The following is an 18,487-nucleotide window of genomic DNA, read 5'->3' on the forward strand; positions in this document are numbered from 1 at the left end:
CATTGGAAACAATGGGGGATGGGGCACCCCTTTTGGGAGTCCATAGCTTTAGACCCCCTGGACCAAACTTCACCAAACCTGGGTGGTATCAGTAGGAGACTCTCCTGATGATACCACCCAGGTTTGGTGAAGTTTGGTTCATGGGGGCCAAAGTTATGGACCCTCAAATATGTAGCCTCCATCTCCTATTAGCTACCATTGGAGTGTTTTTTCAAAAAAGGTGCATATACAAGCAGGTTCAGGAAAATCCCATGATGGGAGGGTTTTTTTTCCCCAGAAACAGGACTGATCTGTGTTTCACGGTTCAGCTGTGAAGAGATCTTGAGGGAAGCTGGATATTTCAGGTGACTAGCCCAGGATTAATCGCCAGTGAGGATATCACCTTGGTAGCAAACTGAGGCCTGAAACGAAATTAAAATGGGTCAAGCACAGATGTGTTATCCAGGAATTTCTAGAATTTAAAAGATTTCTTCCTCTGGGAAGAATGTCCTATGTGAGTACTATATTCCTATATGAGGATGCTCTGCTTATGTGATCTATGTACTTCCTTTTGGCTCTCTTAGCATGCACCAGGTTTGAGATTATGACATATTTACCAAATAAACATTGTGGAATAGAATCAATTCTTATGCAAGTTCCAACATGTCAATTCATCACCCTCTTGACTGCCTTTATTGTTGTTGTTGTTATTGTTGTTGTTGTTGTTGTTTTGGGGGGATAATCCTGCAAGCTCATGACCTACCAATGAGGCCACCCTGGTAGATTTGCTGTCTCTGGGACACTTACCCTGGTTGAGGGGTAAAAATGCTGTCATCCTCCCCTGGTGCTGGAATGCCAGAGTGCAATGTCAGCATCCCAGTGTGCTTGCCGCCACTGCCAGGTCCAAAGGTGTGGCCGGGAGAGAAGCCAGGTTACACCAGTGATCAGACCATTCAAGTCAGACCCTTGTGGAAATTCCCCATTATAGAAGGACATTTGGCTGATACAATCAATTGATTCTTCTGGGACTGTATATTAGTCTTGGTCAGTTTGCTAAATTAATTCCTATTAACCAATCAAACAATATTTTGTACAGATGTTGAATTTTAAACTACCCACTGATAGGTTCTCTGAACTCTAAAAAGACATACCTTCATGTATCTATTTCTTCTGTAATCATGCAACCTAATCACTTGTGAAATGTAACCTATCATGCAGTTTAACTTCAGCTGAGTCCCTTTGTGCTGTTTTCCAGACCAAAAAACCTCCTATCACGGCTGGATCCTTCATCTCTGTACATGCATTGCTAGTCTGACATTATTTTTCAGTATTAAGTCAGGAATCTAGGGATGCGCTAGGAACAGTTTAGTGTGCTCCCAGATCAAAAGAAAATAATGATAAAAAATCAACACACAGACAAACATACACTACCCACTTCAATGCAATTCCAGAGGGAGACATCTCTTTTTCATACCACAAATATATTGCTGTATTGACAGAAGTCACGGCAGGTGGAATCCCTGTGATGTTTGAGTGGTGAAATCTTTTGCAACATATGGAAAAAGAAGATAAGGGTAAAAATATTGAGGACTGAGACTGTGAAATACAAGGTACACTGGTGAAAGTTCTGAACAAGTTGTCATCAACACCCCACAAACTTTATGAGAAGCAAATATCTACTAAAAACAAATAACCACAACCTAAACTACATGGCAGGGTCCCCCCCCCCCTCCTCTAAACATAATGAAAGTCTAGGAAATACAAAAACAGTATAGATCCAGGGAAAATGAGATTTAAAATTCATCTTAGCAAATTAGAAATTTACTTTTTAAAAAATTATTATTATTATTTATTAAACTTGATAGACTGCCCAACCCCGGAAGGGCTCTGAAAATAATGCTGTCATATACATGTACAGTTGTCACTAGCTGGTTTATTCTGACAACTCTTCAATTGGTTATTCCCAAATTTGGTTTTAAAAACAAAACACAAAACAAAAACAAAAAAGTGTAATTGTTTTCCTGTTTTCCTAGCTATTTGTTTAGGGTTTAGGCCTTTAGAATTAGATACAGTAATGGGTTTTGGTAGATATTATAGTGTTATCTGATTCACCATACCAATGCCATAGCAGTCTGATTCATCACTCACCACTTTAATCATATTAAATCACCAAATACAGAGTTCTGTGCACTTTGAGACTTTTAATTGCAGCTATATCAAGCATTGTAACATGCAGTGCTTCACATTATTCTGTAATCATTTTAAGATAGAATACTTTTTTTATCATAGATTGGCATAGATTTTGCAAGCTGTTTATTCATTCTAAATGTGGCTATTTTAGATTTATAGGTGTATCAAGGGCTGATGAATCAGGAATCATTATTGCAGGGGTTTTTAAGCACCTATATAACTTTAAGGTCTATTATGACTGCAAGATATAAATGCCATAAACAAACTCTCAGCCTAAGGGATTATTCACACAGTTGGTACAGTTGACAGCCATATTGTATGTCAGTAGCCCTACATGCTGATTTCAACCCAAGTTACCTTCTGACATGTAACCATAGATATAGATGCATGGGTGATAAATTGGATGTCAAACCTCTCACACACACATTTGGTGTGCAGGAAATGAGAAACAAGATACGGAGCCATTGCTGTGCCAAGGTTTGAGCCATAAGAACATAAGAACTAGCCTGCTGGATCAGACCAGAGTCCATCTAGTCCAGCACTCTGCTACTCACAGTGGCCCACCAGGTGCCTTTGGGAGATCACGTGCAGGATGTGAAAGCAATGGCCTTCTGCTGCTGCTGCTCCTGAGCACCTGGTGAGCCAGTGAAGGGTTGTGCATATACTGCTAGATTATGACTGCCCAATAGTAAATCCTATTCTGAAGGAGTACAATGAAATTGGCAGTCAATAATGGCATATTCATAAATCAGTAATTAATAAAACTCAATTTAACCCAACTTTCTGAGTTTTGTGTCTTCATTCTGAGGTACAGGGGAAAATTACAGCAGATTATAAAAATACTAGCAGTAAAGCAGATTTTAACATGAAACAAAATGGGTTCTAGATGGAAGAGAAGAGGGCTGGCATGATATGACGTCCCTCCCCCCCTTGTTTCCCAAGCCCTGTGTTGATTGGAAAACAGGGAAGGGATCCTTCATGCTGGGCTCAAGTAGCTGAGCCCCGGACAGAGGATTGGACTCTTTCCCCTCCCATCCTTGTTCCCCGAACCATGCAGCATGTTGGGAAACAGAGAGGGACCCCGTTCCTTTAAGTGGGGCTCAGATAGCTGAGACACAAATAGAGGATTAGCCTGTTTCCCCCCTCCTTGTTCTCAAAGCCCTGCATGGCTTGGGAAAAAGGGAAAGGGGCAGGGCCCTTATCCTCTATGCAGGGCTAAGGAAGCCTGCATGTAGGATTGGGCTGTTTCCTCCCTCTTCTTGTTTTCCAAGCCTTGGTGGCTTGGAGAACAGGGAATGGCTGCAGTCCTTCATGTGGGCTCAGTTTGCTAAGCCACTCATGGGGGATTGGGCTGTTTTCCCCTCCTCCTTGTTTCCCAAGCTTGGGAAACAATGAAGGGAAGTGGAAGGCCAATCCTCTGTACTGGACTCAGTGATTTGGGCCTGCATCTCCTTCCACCTCCCTTCCTAAGGCTCGACATGTTGGGAAAAGAGATGGGGGCCCAACTCAGCACTCTGAGTCCAGCACAGATGATTGGGCCTGCTTCTCTCCCTGCCCCCCACCTCCCTTCCTGAGACCTAGAGAATTTGGGAAAGGAAGTGGGGAGGCAAATCCTGTATGCTGGACTCAACACATTGAGTCTAGCACAGATAATCAATGCACTTCTCTTACCTCCCTTCCCAAAATTTCCAGGCCTTGGGAAGGGAGGTGGGGACTGGGGCAGTGATTGGAATGTGAGGGATGCACTTCTAACTAATAGGCATTCAGGACTCATTTTGTGAATCTCACATTCCCATTGTTTATTGTTTCTTTGTTGTGCACTCCAAACCCTTAACCAATTATGTATAAGGATATGGAGAAATGAATGGAGATTTATAAAGGTGATGAAATCTGGACCCCTCCTCTTTTTTGTTTACAATTTACCAAGGAAAAGACATGTAAAATGTATTTTTATCAAAGTTCTAAGATCTTAATATAATATAGATCTGCTGCCTGCCCATGATGCCAGCCAGTTAAATCTCAGTACTAAAAAGAAGTAAAGGAAATACAGATGACTCATTGAAAGTACATTTCTTCTTTATCTTTGAAAAACAATAGATGCCATCAAAGAAAGCAAAATGTACAGGCCTGGAAAATATTTCATGATGCCTTTATCTGTTGAAAACAGAATATTTTTGAAAGACTGTAGGGCAAAATGATCCCTTAAAGGAACAATGTCATTTTGTTTAGATCTGAGACAACCTTCCTCAGCTTAAAGATGTCTGATTGCTTGTGCCAGAATCAGCAAGAAAATGACTGTATTTTAAAACTTAACTGCAGGAAAGAGTCAAACTTGAGATGCTTTCAGTTCTATTTGAGCATGTAGATTGGAGAACAATAGGCAACATCTCAAAGAAAGGATGTTTGACCAAACGCCTTAGCAGACCAGGTGCTCGGGAGCAGCAGCAGCAGAAGGCCATTGCTTTCACATCCTGCATGTGAGCTCCCAAAGGCATCTGGCAGGCCACTGCAAGTAGCAGAGTGCTGGACTAGATGGACTCTGGCCTGACACAGCAGGCTCTTTCTTATGTTCTTATGACCACCTTTTCTTATGTTCTTATGACCACCCTTCTTATGTTCTTATGACCAACTTTGAAAAAGTATAGCATAGTCTTCCTCTGCTTAGTATTCTTCTGTAACTTGCACGAGCTGTTTCTCATATTTGACTGTGCAAAGGACATCCTTTCAGAAGTTGCTCATTATCCAAAACCCTTGGTTTATGTGCTGCTGGCAGAGTTTGTGTCAAGGTTACATCTCATTATGTAGGAAATCCCTGATCAGGTTGTTACTGTAATATCTGGGATCAATTTGAAAGAGGACCATGGAAAACAGCATTTTATCTCTGTCCCACAAAGCCCAACTTGAAAAGGATTTTTTTTTACCAAGAAAACTGAATAAGAGGAGAAAGTTCCAGGATATTGCCCCCAGTGCAAGAGACCAGACCAAAAACTTATTTCTCAGCTGTGTTTTTAATGCTAATGGACATGTTGGGAAATATGATAGCAGGGTTATCAAAAACATGTTTTTATTTTTGCTAAACATTCTGCCTTGACAAAAGCATCCATAATAAGAGACCAATACCAAAAAGGAGAATCTCTGAGCCTTATCATCAAAGTAGTTGATTTCAAAGAGGAATTCCAGGAGCCTGAAACTTGTTTCCAATGAGCCTAGACTCTAATTGTGCCTTATGAGATTAATATACACTTCTGCAGAGCCTCATTTGATGTCAACAGCCTTTAATAATAATAAGTCTTTGAGAAGGGGCAATACGTTGTTCTATTAGCACCACATAACTATTGTTGGCCTTCATAGAACTGGGCTTAAAATGCAGGTTGGGATTAGAGTATAAATCAGAAAATATAACTCACTCTAGAATATGGTATTTTGGCAAACGCCACCCCTACCCCAAGATAGCTGTTGAAGTGATTGCTTAAAGCATTAAGTCTTAGGGGGGATACCACCCAGGGGGAGGGTGAAATGTGGGGAAGGAGGAGGGGGAAGGGAGCCCATCATCTGATCAGGGCCCATCCACCCTGAGGGGAAGGGGAAGGAGGGTGAGGGGGCTTGGCATCTAGTTGTGACCCAACCACCCTGGGAAGAAGGGGAGGGAGGGGGAGCAGGAAGTAGGCCTAGCATTTCTTCATGGTCCACCAATCCTGGGGGGAAGGGGAGGGAGAGGGGAGCAGGAGAAGAAAGTGAACATTTGTATATTTTCAGTGACTTAGTTTCTCTAGTTCACTTCCTTGCTTGCTGGAATTTTATATTAATATACTCTGCTGCATTCTAAATAGTCCTAACATTTACAAGCTCTGATTGCCTCATCCACTTGGCTGTGTGGTCCTCTTGTTCTCAGAATATTCTATAAAGTCTACTAGTGTTTCAGATATTCAATTTTTCCCCAATGTAAATCAAGCATGGGGCAAATCATCAATGTAAGCTAATTAGCTGTATAGTCTTCAGCTGTATAGCCCTAAACTTACCTAGAATATGTTGGTATGCGCCTAAAGCTACTTATTACCATGTGGGAAGCAGAACTCTGCCTTGGGATCAAAAACTCGAAACAATTATATTTTGACTTGCATGAAATGTATTGACTTTCTATTTCATTACCTAGGCTAATGTCATAAAAATTTTATATTTGCAGTTTATGGAAAGATGTTGGTTTTGACATATTATTTTGACATATCATTGTCATCATCATCATCAAATTTAATAACTGCTGCTACTTCTGCTTCCTGCATGTGTTGGCTGCAGTTTCTTTCTAGATATTATTACAGTTTTATTCAAGGGTTTCCTGCCACCAAGTCAACTGGGTTTTGTAATTATGATTTGAATATATAGACAAATCAAGAATACTGTCTGTTTTATTTATTTAATTATTATATTATATTATATTTGATTTTTATATTGCCCCTCCCCTGTCAGGCTCGGGGTGGTTTCCAACAAACAATGTAAGACAAATACAGTTCAATAATTGCAATAAAATCAGATATTAAGCTAAAACAATAAATCACTATATTTATATAACTAAATTCCATTGATGGTGATCAAATCAGATTTCAACAAATAAACCAGAAAACTCAACAGAGGAAAAAAGAGAGAGAAGGAGAGGGGAGGCCAAGATGATAACCATAATGGCTACAACCATATGTCTTGAGCAACAGATCCACCTTACAGGCCTTGCTGAACTGCTCTAGGTCCTGCAGGGCCCTGGTCTCACTGTACAGAGTGTTCCATTAGGTCAGGGCCAGGGCCAAAAAAGTCTAGTCAAGGCCAGTTGGGCTTCCCTTGGGCCAGCGACCACAAGCAAATTTTCACTGGAAGAGCAAAGCGCTCTTCGAGAAGCATAGCAGGAGAGATGGACTGAGCCAGGTCCCAATCAATGGAGTGGCACAAAAACATGCTTCTAAAACATGGTTCCTCATGGATCTTCCCTGTTTTTGGCTACAATGAAGTGAAAGTCACTCAGAGCACAGAATCTGGGGAAATTTTTGGGGGTGCCTTCAGGGGATGCATTTTTAGACATATCAGCACCAAAGTTTTAGGGTATCGTCTGGAGACTGTCCTGATGACACTTCCTAAGTTTGGTGCAGTTTGGTTTATGGGGGGGCAAAGTTATGAACCCTCAAATGGGTGCCCTATCCCCCATTGTTTCCAATGGGAGCTAAGGAGATGGTGGCTCCCCTTTGAGAGTCCATAATTTTGCCCCCCCCCGAACCTAACTGCACCAAACTTAAGGGGGTGTCATTAGGATACTCTCCTGATGATACCCTGATATTTTGGTGCTTCTATGTCTAAAAATGCGCCCCCTGCAGGCACCCCCAGAAATTTGCCCAAGATTCTTTTTTTCTGCAGTGAATTCTGCATTGCTGTCAATGGGGAATTTCTGGTGGAAGGCTGTGGGGTGCACATTTCTCAAGGTACAGTCTCAAAACTTTCAGGGTATCTTCAGGAGAGTCTCTGGATGACAACATCCAGGTTTTAGGAACTTTGCTTATGGGGGCAGTGGGAGATGGACCCTACCCTTTTGAGGGCCCATAACATTGAACCCCCTGAAGCAACGGTCACCAAACCTGGGTGGTGTCATGAAGAGACTCTCCTGAAGACACCCTGAAAGATTTGTGGGTTTACCATGAGAAATGTGCACTCCACAGCCCTCCCACAGAAATTTTCCATTGGCTGCAATGGAGCCAGCCAGCCACCAGAGCACAGAATCTGGGTAAATGTCTTTGGGTGACTGTGAGGGGCGCAGTTTTAGAGCTACTGTCACCAAAATTTCAGGGTATCATACGAGGATTTTCCTTATGATACTACCCAAGTTTGGTGAAGTTTGGTTCAGGGGTCCAAAGTTATGAACCCTCAAAATTGTAGCCCCCATCTCCTGTTAGCTCCCATTGGAAACAATGGGGGATGGGGCACATCTTTGGGGGGTCAATAACTTTTCCCCCCTGAACCAAAATTCATCAAAATTAGTGAGAATTATCAGGACAATCTCCAGGTGATATCCTGAAAGTTTGGTGCTACTAGCTTTAAAATTGCGCCCCCTGAAGGCCAAAACGTGTAAAAACACCAAAAAAATTCAAAAAATTTAAAACGGATCGAATTTTTTGGATTTACCAGAATTTTCGGGCATATCCAAATCGGCTCTGATTCGGATTCAGGCATACAAATCATTTTATGCCCCAAAACATCCGAATCTGAATTTTACCAAATTTTTTTGAATATCAACCAAACATAGATGAGGATGCACTTCTGGATATCTGGATGTGAGATATGTTATCTTTGTTGGCCTTGTATCATTCATGTGGTTCTAGAGTATTAGTGTGCTCAGTGGGATTTGACCCTCTCCAAATAGGCTCCTGAGCTTTTATGATGGCTTTGTCCACCTTCCAATTTAAGGATTTGGTGATTACCATTTCTATACTTTGAATCCCATTATAATACTATGAATTTTGGCTGCAGTTTTTGTGGATCAGATTCCAAATTTTGACTTGTGTTTTCACAGTTCACCAGAGACTCTGCATCAGGGCAGTCTTTTACTTTATGTTCCTCTGCCAATACACAGAAACAATTGTGATCTTGTAAGTGCAAGGAAAGGTCATGTGATTCTCTTCTTGGCATGCATTCAAATGACATGGAGTATCAGTTATCCTCTATTCACCAGACATGACTAACATTTCTTTCTGTCAATTCTTGAAGGGCATGTTACAATAAAATCCACTCATTTATCCTCACAACAACAGTCTTATGAGATGGCTAGGACACACTTTACCAAAAGGCAGGGAACTGATGACTCAGAGGAATGTGAACTTTCCTCTCTGTTATTTTCTGTTCAATAGTTCTCTGTGTGCCTGTGTGATTAAAAGGAAAGAATACTGCCAATATTCTACATCCTTTGCTGCTGCTACGAGTGCCATAAACATTTGGAAAAAACATTGAAAACTAGAGAATGCTATGTCCCTCCATGTCCATGCCCTGTCCCAAATTGCCATGATTTTGTTCAGAGTCACAAGTGAGTGAAAATATGCTTGAAGGCTACCATGAACAAGCAGCTTCTTATTTGCTGCATGAGCAGAACTTTTTTTCTTCCTTTCTGTTTGTTGGCTTCGACTCTAGCATCTGAGTCATATTAATATTCTTTTGATACACTGAAAGTAGCAAATATAGACTTCTAAAGTAGTTCAGAGCTCCCACCTCTACCTTGTACAGTGTAATCTTTGAATAAGCCAGTTAACCTCCATCTAGTTCACTATCATGGCGAGCCAAAAAGCTTCTGGAAAGTTAACAAGCAGGGCAGGAGGTGACAGCATTCCACTGTTATTTATTTTTTTCTCTACCATCTGTTATTCAGAAGTTTATTGCATGTCCTCATGGAATTGCTTTTCAGTTCAAATGGCTGGTGTGATGATGGTATTAATAGTTTTGAGAAAGTGAAGCCAATGGAAAATGTAGGTTGAATCATGGTAGGTGAGATGTGTAATATCTCCAGAGTATAATTCCCTGCATTTTTTCCCTGAGGCAACTGAAAATATTGACTTTGGAACTCTATTTTGCCTGAAGAATATAAGAGAATATATTACATGGAAATCTGTAATTGGTTTGATAAATTAATAAAATTCAGAAAAGGAGAGTGCTGTGAGGTCAGATGAGGCTAGCCCAGGGGTAGGGAACCTGCGGCTCTCCAGATGTTCAGGAACTACAATTCCCATCAGCCCCTACCAGCATGGCCAATTGGCCATGCTGACAGAGGCTGATGGGAATTGTAGTTCCTGAACATCTGGAGAGCCGCAGGTTCCCTACCCCTGGGCTAGACTAAAAGGAAGGGACTTAAAGTGTACCGGGAGATTATGGATTATTGTTAGCTTTTTACCACTGCAATGTCTAGGGGGCAGTTACTCAGACCATGTGACCTCAATACTACAGCAATTACAATGGCAGCTAATATGTTCCTGAGCCAAATTCAATGTGGGTGCTGTGTGGTTTCCGGGCTGTATGGCCGTGTTCTAGCAACATTCTCTCCTGACGTTTCGCCTGCATCTGTGGCTGGCATCTTCAGAGGATGCCAGCCACAGATGCAGGCGAAACGAAGGCATGCAAAACACGCCATACAACAAACTCACAACACAAATGTCAGCGATGAAAGCCTTCGACAAATTCAATGTGTTGGTTTTGATCTTTAAAGGTCTAAATGGCTTGGGGCTGGGGGATCTTAAGGACTGTTGGAAATCAAGATCACAGGGATAAGCTTGTTTGCTGGGCACATGAGAAAGGACCTTTTTGGTGGCAGCCCCATGACTGTGAACAAAAACTCCACTGGGAGGTGCTTTTGGCATCCTCATTTTCAGTTCTCAGGAGGCAGTTGAAGACAGTTTTTTTAGGATTGCATTTTACTAATTTAGTTTTTATTTACTGGCATCCTGAGATTCTAAATTATGGTCTTTTGTGTGTATGTGTGTGTTTTTAAGACATTTGTATATTTACACTGTAAGCCATTCTGAGTTCTGCAAGGTAGAAATGTGGCTCATAGATGTTTTAAACAAACAAACAAAAGAGAGAGTCTGATAAGGGGAGAAGGGGAAAAGTATGGATGGTTCACTTTCTGTGGTGGAAAGTAACATTAAGTTGCAGCTGAATTATTGTTTCAAGCATCATGTTTTCTCCTTCTTCCCAACAGGAATATCATAAAAAGATAAGAATGGCTGTTGCCTCTTTTATGAAATTCTTAAAAAGAGAAGACAAGTAGACAAGAAGAACCAGAGTGCATCTTCAGTAAATCAGGAAGCGAAGCCCCCTCTTCCCTTGTTTATGTATCCCGTATATATCCCATACTTTACCATAGTCATCTTTCTATGGTCAGTTTTCATTAGAATAGAAATTAATGCCATGCTTTATGAAAAACCAAAGGGATAAAAGAGAGAAGCAGCAATTTCACTTCACATGACTTCTCTTCACAGAGGCAGAGCGAGAAAAAAACTGTGCCCGGGGTGCACATGCGCTCTCCACTGCCTGGCCACGCATCCACCGTGGCTCTGCCTGGGGTGTCGCACCCCTCCGCCCCACGGGCACCACGCCACTAGCTCTTCAACTACATTAAGGTCCTTATTCTATGTCAGCAAGCTTCACAGCATAAATACATATTCTGTTTTAAGTATTATCCCTGCTAAATTGTACTTAACACAAGGCCCATTTTTTCAACTTATTTTTAAAATATTGTTTTTGCATGCCTTTCCCCATATTTAACTGTATACATGCTTAAAATAGCCAACAACATAAAATATGTGTTTGGTGGCTATGCTCATGTTTCTAAAAAAGAGACTGCTAGAACTAGAGTACTGCAGAAATCTTGGAGACAGTTTACATTCAAAATATTTATTTATGAAATGTATATTCCATCTGTCTGCCCTCATAAGAACAACCAAGATGGATAATGATTTAAAAATTATGTGATAAAACCACATTTTACAACCATTAAAAATCACCCCAAACATACCCATACATCATTAAAACAATTAAAATAGCATGTGTTTCTTTGCTTGGTTGAAGAACCAGACCCTGCAGCAGACATCTCAAGAATGTTATGTTCTACAAGTATCAAAGTCAGTAAAGAAAGTTGATTCCTTGAAATGTAGTGTTAGAGAACAGTGTTGCTGGGAGAAAGCCGTGGCAGTGGTGGGCTGGCAGGTGGCCAAGGCCTGCCCCACCAGCCCCCCCCCTGCCGAATCTGGAAGAAATCCAAAGCGGTGGCTGGGCCAGTGGGTGGCCGAGGCCTGCCCCGCCGGGCCCCCCACTGGCCGAAGCCGGGAGGAAGCCACGGCGGTGGCTGGGCTGGCAGGCGGCACTAGGCCTGCCCCACTGGGGCTCCCGCCGAAGCCAGAAGAAATTCGCAGTGGCAGCTGGGCTGGTGGGCGGCGCTAGGCCTGCTCCGTTGGGCTCTTTCCCCCCACCTGGAGGATGTGGTGGCAGCTGGGCCGGTGGGCGGCAGAGACCTGCCCCGCCAGGCCCTTTCCCCCACCCAGAGGATGCGGCGGTGGCTGGGTCGGCGGGCAGCTGAGACCTGCCCCCGGGCCCTTCCCCCCACCTGAAAGAAGGCCGCGGCAGCAGCTGGGGCAGCAGGAAGGAACGAGGCCTGGCCCGCCCCCCCGGGAGCCATGAATACTCTATGCCGGATTGGCTTGTCACTACCCCATCCAGGGTGGGGGAAGTAGCTCCTGGAATCAGTGCAGGGTTGCACTGGCATGTTTGTCCACCCTGCCAGTGTGAAGCAACACATGGAGGTGTTGGGGGCATTGAGGAGTTCCACAGTGCCCGACCCAGAAGAGCCTGCTGACTGCCGATGTGGCTATGGCAGGCTAGCTGCGTTCCCAGAGCTTTTGGTCCAACAATGTCCCCTGACACAGACTAATGACGTGTGTCACAATAGCACATGGATTAAGTCATTGTTTCCTATAGAGTGTTCCAGATGGCAGTGGGTTTTTTTTTTTGCCCTGCTGCTTGCTATACCACCTGAAGGCTCCCTTGGAGATGGTGGGTTGCTGCCTTAGTGACACTATCTCTAGCGGCCACAAAGCCCCCATCCCCCCCAAAAAAACTGAATTGTTCTCTAATTCTTTCTAGAAGGATATTTACTTGCTGTGTTTTGTGGGAAACAGTGACACAAGCATAATTTTTGCAAGTAGGAAGTGTTTTCACTCACCGTATCTTGCAAGACAGCAGCTATGCTTAAAAATTACAGTGAAAATCTAAAATAAAGCAGAACCTGTTCATATATGATAGTCAAACAAATTAGCAGAGAAGCCATTTTAAAACTGTGACAAAAGTAAATTGCTCCCCCCCTTGAAGTCTAGCCATTACAGAGAGACTTCTCACATTCCCTGATAAAAGACGGCTGTGAATCACCACAGGCTGCAGTTGCCGCTCAGGGTGGGCAAGGCGGAGTTTTCCTGCTGGCCACATCAGGAAAGGGGAGGGTTGGCCCAAGCCTTTAAAAGGCCAGGCCCTCCTTTGTGCCGGCCATGTGCTTGGGCCAGCTAGTGATTTGCCCGCCCACCTCTCCCTAACTTTGCCTGTTTTTGTTAATGCATGCTAACTTGTCATAGCCATCGGCAGTTTTGGCACATGGGTATTGAACTGGAAGGGCCAGGGGAAGGGAGCTAGCGAGCTACCCCTTCCCCTCGGAAATGGCAGACAGCAGCAAGGGGCAACCACCCTGCCAAGCAGGGCGTCTGGGGATCACCTCTTGCCAGGAGCAACCTCCTGGCAGAGCCCCACTGCGGAGCAAAGCTTCAGTAAGGGGCATTCGCCTGCGGGAGCTTTGCTGTGATATTTATATGCTCAGATCAAGATCCATGCTGCGCCTCACACTTCTGCTTAATTAATAAAGAATGGCTATGGCTAATCGATTTACCCCAGCCAAAAGTGTAGTGTGGTTATTGGACAGGGACTTGTCCGGAATGAGTTCCACCCTCGGATGGCAATTGGGGAGGGGGAGGGGAGATGCAATGGATAAAACAATGCCAATAACCAACATGTTTTCTCAATAAACACAGTGTCAGTCATGATACATAGAGTTCACTATTTATCCCAATCTGCTGTCGAAAGGATAGCAACAGAGTCAACTTTAAGTGTCTGTGATTCTTTCCCACTTTATCTTCTCAAGACTTTACATCATTAGACTGAAGAGTCACTGGTAGAAGATATTCACACAGATGCCCTGTCTGAGTCAATCTCAGCCATATATTCAGAACTTGAATGTGTACTTCCTTGGAAAGAGTATAAATGGATAGGTTTATCTCCCAGGTGAAATCCAACCCAATTGACCATAATGCATGGCTTTTTCTCTGAAGCAAATTTCACACTGGTTTAGATTGCATGTTTAAGACCTGTTGTCTGTAGCAAACTGCACTGAGTAGGGTTGTTAACTCTGCACTATTGGTCCTCAAATGAATGTTTTCATAAACTAGTTTATTGATGCCAAAGAAGAAAAGTTAGCACATTAGCATGCACAGCAAAGAGAGAAAGGTATGCTTGCTTTGCCAGTGCAATCTATTATGGCATATGTCCACCATAGTTGCAAAATGCAGTTTCATTGGCAACAAATGGCTAGATTGTGACGGGAGGAAAAATCAAACCTATCAGCTTCAGTTACATGAATCCTAAAGTTTCAGCATAATTTTGTAACAGGCAGAAAATTAAGTGCAAACTCATCAGGATAATTCTTTCTTTCCTTCTTTTTGTGTGAGGAATGTACCATGGAGTGTCCATCTTTGGTGCAATCACTTACTGGGTTGTTGCAGTGAATGTCAGTAGAAGTGTGGCCAATCTATTGCTATGCTGCCTTGTTCTGAGCTCCAGTTCCTGTTCTCAAAATTTGTAGCTGGAGCAGCATGAAAAAGACAGAAACATTCTCTTCCCCTCACCCTGCTAACGATTTGAATGGCTCCAATTTGTCCTAGTAATGGGTACCAGATGTCAGAGTATAAAAGGAAGCTGGACCCAGGAAAAAGATTGCCATTTTGACCTTCCATTGAATTTTTCTTTTTTTCCTGCTCTTTTCCCTCCCTCTGACCAAATCAAGCATTCACAAACATGCTGAATGGAGTGGAAAAAACAGCTTGACTCTAGTGAAAGAAGTCACAAACAGAACTGAGATGGCCGCTTGCCACTTTTCCTGTCAGGGTGACATCTGCCAGTGTTTGCTGAGATGCCTTTTGTGGAAGGAGGGGGGAAGAATAAATAAAAAGATTAACCTCAGCAGGGCTGTTTTTCCTCTGCCTTTATGGCTGATCCTTTCTCCCTAGAAAGACTTTTATTTTGTCTTCAGCCCATCATTTAGGGGAGATGAAGGCTGTATCTGAGGAACCCTTTTTTTCTCCCTTCTACTATGGCTTGAGCCTTGACACAGTTTCTTTTCTTATACAATGAACATCTAGTTTATTATATTTACCGCTCCATTTGTCTTGACAAAACAGGTTTACATCTGTAAAAATGCCCAGCAGTATAAATCAAGGTGAATACTGCCAGATGCCTGCTAGGATTGATAACAATCCTGCTTCATGATAAAGTCAATCAGCTTCTATACAATTTATGTCTTTAAGCTTTTATACCACATTTGTTTGGATAATGGATCTTTGATGTCTGCAAAGAAATTTATGCAGGACTAGCTAGACGGACAGACAGACAGATAGATGATAGGTAGATAAATTCAGCTTAGAACAAAATAATTTTAAATGACTATTACTGAGATTTTTTATTATTGTTTTCATTTGACTTTATTATAAAGTTTAAGTAAAGCAAGACATAGTTTGAACATAGTTTAAACAGCAAAGATTACTAAAAAAAAGCACAGTACTTGGTCAATTATTTCTTTTAAAGGCAAACCTGCATGAAGCTTTGTCAGATGCAAGGTCAAGTGATAGAATGGAAGCATATAGCTGAGTTCTGTAAAAGATCAGCAGCGATTATGACAACTTGGATGCAAACATGACAGCCAATCATATTTACTGTGACCAAGGTCTGGATCCTTTAAATGTGGTTATTCAAAGTTTCTTTAGAACACCAGGGCAGCAGCTTCGTGCCTGTAGAGTAGCCATATGTACTAAAGGCTCTTTTTTTTCAAAGCAACAAGTAAACAAACTATATTTAGAACTTATGAATTGCAGCTTGTTTTTATGTTTTATTTTCTTAACATACACAAGAGCAAAAAACCAGAAAAAAGAACATAAACACTTTCACACCCCACCACATCAATACAAAACAAAAACATGAATTACAAAAAAGGAAAATAACCAAATAATGACTTCCCACTGTCTCATTACTGAATTCTACTCCATTCTAGGTTCATGTCCCTATTTTTTTTTTAATGGAACAATTTATCAGTTACACACTTTATCATTTCTAATATTCTATTTCAGTCTGCTGTTTTTTTCTAGATCTCAAATCCTGCAATTATTTCTCTTCTGCCATATTTTTTTCAATAGGTAGTCCGTAAAAGGTTTCCAGTTTTCTACAAACTTCATCTTAACCAAAGAGGAACCAGGCTGCTGGCGCTCAACATTAAAAAGGTGGCAGAACAGCTTTTAAACTGATCCCTGGGGGAAAGCCGACAGGAGCTGAGGTGACTTAGGTTCGAATACAGAGTCCATGGGGATGCAGACAGAGAAGGAGGTTTTAAATCAACCACATACAAGTGAGGAACATAGCAATGTGATAAGTGATAGGTGTCTAAAAAGGCTAGAGGGCAAAACACATAAATCCCCAGGTTAGGGACAGAGACAGAGTATACAAGTGTCTCTATGCTAATAGTAGAAGTATTTCGACCTAAAATGGGGGGAGCTGGAGTACAGAGTTTTGAAGGAGGACATTGATAGCAAGTGGGCATCACAGAGACATGGTGGAATGAGGGAGAACCAGTGGGATGCTGTTATCCCAGGTTACAGGCTCTACAGGAAGGATAGGACAGAGTATTGGGGGGTGGGGTGGCCCTCTACATCAAAGAGAGAGCATAGTGTCACATAAAATAGACAATGCAGGGGGAGCTGATTCCTCTACAGAAGCACTGTGGATATCAATACCAGGGGTGAAGCATAGTTTAACATTAGGAATATATTATCGTCCCCTGACCAAAAGCACAAGAGGAGTCTGAGATGGAAGAAGAAATTAGAGAGGCCAACAAAAGCAAAAATGTCGTGGTAATGGGCGATTTAACTATCCCCATATAAACTGGAAAAATGCATGTTCAGGTCATAGTAAGGAGAGAACATTCCTGGATATGCTAAATGACTGTAACTTAGAGCAGATGGTTGTAGAACCAACCAGGGGAGATGTGATCTAGATCTAATTCTATGTGGGACCCAGGACCTGAGTGCGGGAAGTCAGTGTTGTTGAGCGATGAGGAACAGCGACCACAATGCTGTCAGATTCAGCATGAGTATCTCTGCATGCAAACAAGTGACCACTACTATTGTAGTTACATTTGCCTTTATAAAGGGAAATTTCTCAAAGATGAAGAGGGGATGAAAAGTCTTGGGAAGCTGAAAGGGAGAAAATCAAAGAGGAGAGTCAAAAAATGTCCAAGATGCTTGGAGGTTATTATTTAAAAACACAGTCTTAAAAGTGCTTTCAGCTGGAATGTGTTCCACAAGGTTAGGAAGAGGCAGCGCCCAGTCCAAAAAGAAAGCCACCATGGTTAACAATAACAAGGGGCGCTTGAGGGAAATTATTAGGGAAAAAAGATGTCTTTTAGAAAATGGAAGTCCAACTTAACTGATAAAGAATACCTCAGAGAGAGGAACAACACAAATGGTGGCTTGAAGAGAAGCGTTAGCTGTAAGGGGAGGCAAAAAAGGATTATGAGGGACGCGATGGCTGTGAACATCAAAACCAGCAACAAACAGTTCTTCAAGTACATCAAAAGCAGGAAGCCAGGCAAAGGGAAGCGGTAGGCCTGTTAGATGACAAAGGAACAAAGTGGGTGTGCTAAAGATGACAGGAGATTGCAGAAAAGCTGGAATGAATTCTTTGCATCTGTCTTCACCCAAGAGGAGGTGAGGGAAATTCCCTGCACCTGAACCAAGCTTCTTAGGAGGCTTGAGATCCGAGGGAACTAGCGAAGATAGTGGTAGACAAGGGAAAGAAGTTCTGGCAGCCATTGATAAAACTAAATGCTACCAAACTCCCTGGCCCAGATTGCATTCACTCCAAAGAGTTCTTTAAAGAGCTCAAGCTATGAAATTGCTGATGTTCCTACACTTTAATATGCAACTTATCCTTGAAATCAGGCTCCATCCCCTGAAGACTGGAGAGAGATGGCCAATGTCACACACCCAATCTTTAAAGAAAGGATCTAGGGGGACCTGGGAAATTACAAGGCCAGTCAGTTTGACATCTGTTCCTGAAGTAAATTAGTAGAGAATCTGTCATTAAAGATAAAAGAATTATAAGAAACATGTACAAAAGCAAGACCTGCTGCTGAGAGAAAGAGTCAGCATGGCTTTTGCAGAGCAGGTAAATCCTGTCTTACAAACTTACTAGAGTTCTTTGAGGATGTAAATAGGCATGTGGATAAGGGGAACCAGTGGACATTGTCTACTACTGGGATTTCCAAAGGCTTTGACAAGAGTTCCTCACCAGAGACTATTGAGAAAACTCAGCAATGGAAAGGAATAAGAGGGGAGAAGTCCTCCCAATGGATTAAAAACTGGTTGAGAAACAGGAAGCAAAGAGGTGGGTGTAAATGGGAAATTCTCACAATGGAGAGATGTGGGGAAGGTGGTGTCCCCAA

General features: G+C 42.3%; 1 long non-coding RNA gene across 1 annotated transcript in view; it reads right to left on the bottom strand.

The window, feature by feature from the left end:
• Positions 1-273: 273 nt before the first annotated feature.
• The window catches only part of LOC125439311, a 35,677-nt gene continuing 17,463 nt past the window's right edge, over positions 274-18,487 (bottom strand). Inside the window, exons 2-3 of the long non-coding RNA XR_007245521.1 lie at positions 1,415-1,522; positions 274-401 (exon numbers count right to left, since the gene is read on the bottom strand). This is a non-coding gene — a long non-coding RNA (uncharacterized LOC125439311). The remainder of the gene's footprint in view (positions 402-1,414; positions 1,523-18,487) is intronic.

The sequence above is a fragment of the Sphaerodactylus townsendi genome, linkage group LG09 (genome assembly GCF_021028975.2).
Source record: "Sphaerodactylus townsendi isolate TG3544 linkage group LG09, MPM_Stown_v2.3, whole genome shotgun sequence".
Classification (NCBI taxonomy): domain Eukaryota; kingdom Metazoa; phylum Chordata; class Lepidosauria; order Squamata; family Sphaerodactylidae; genus Sphaerodactylus; species Sphaerodactylus townsendi.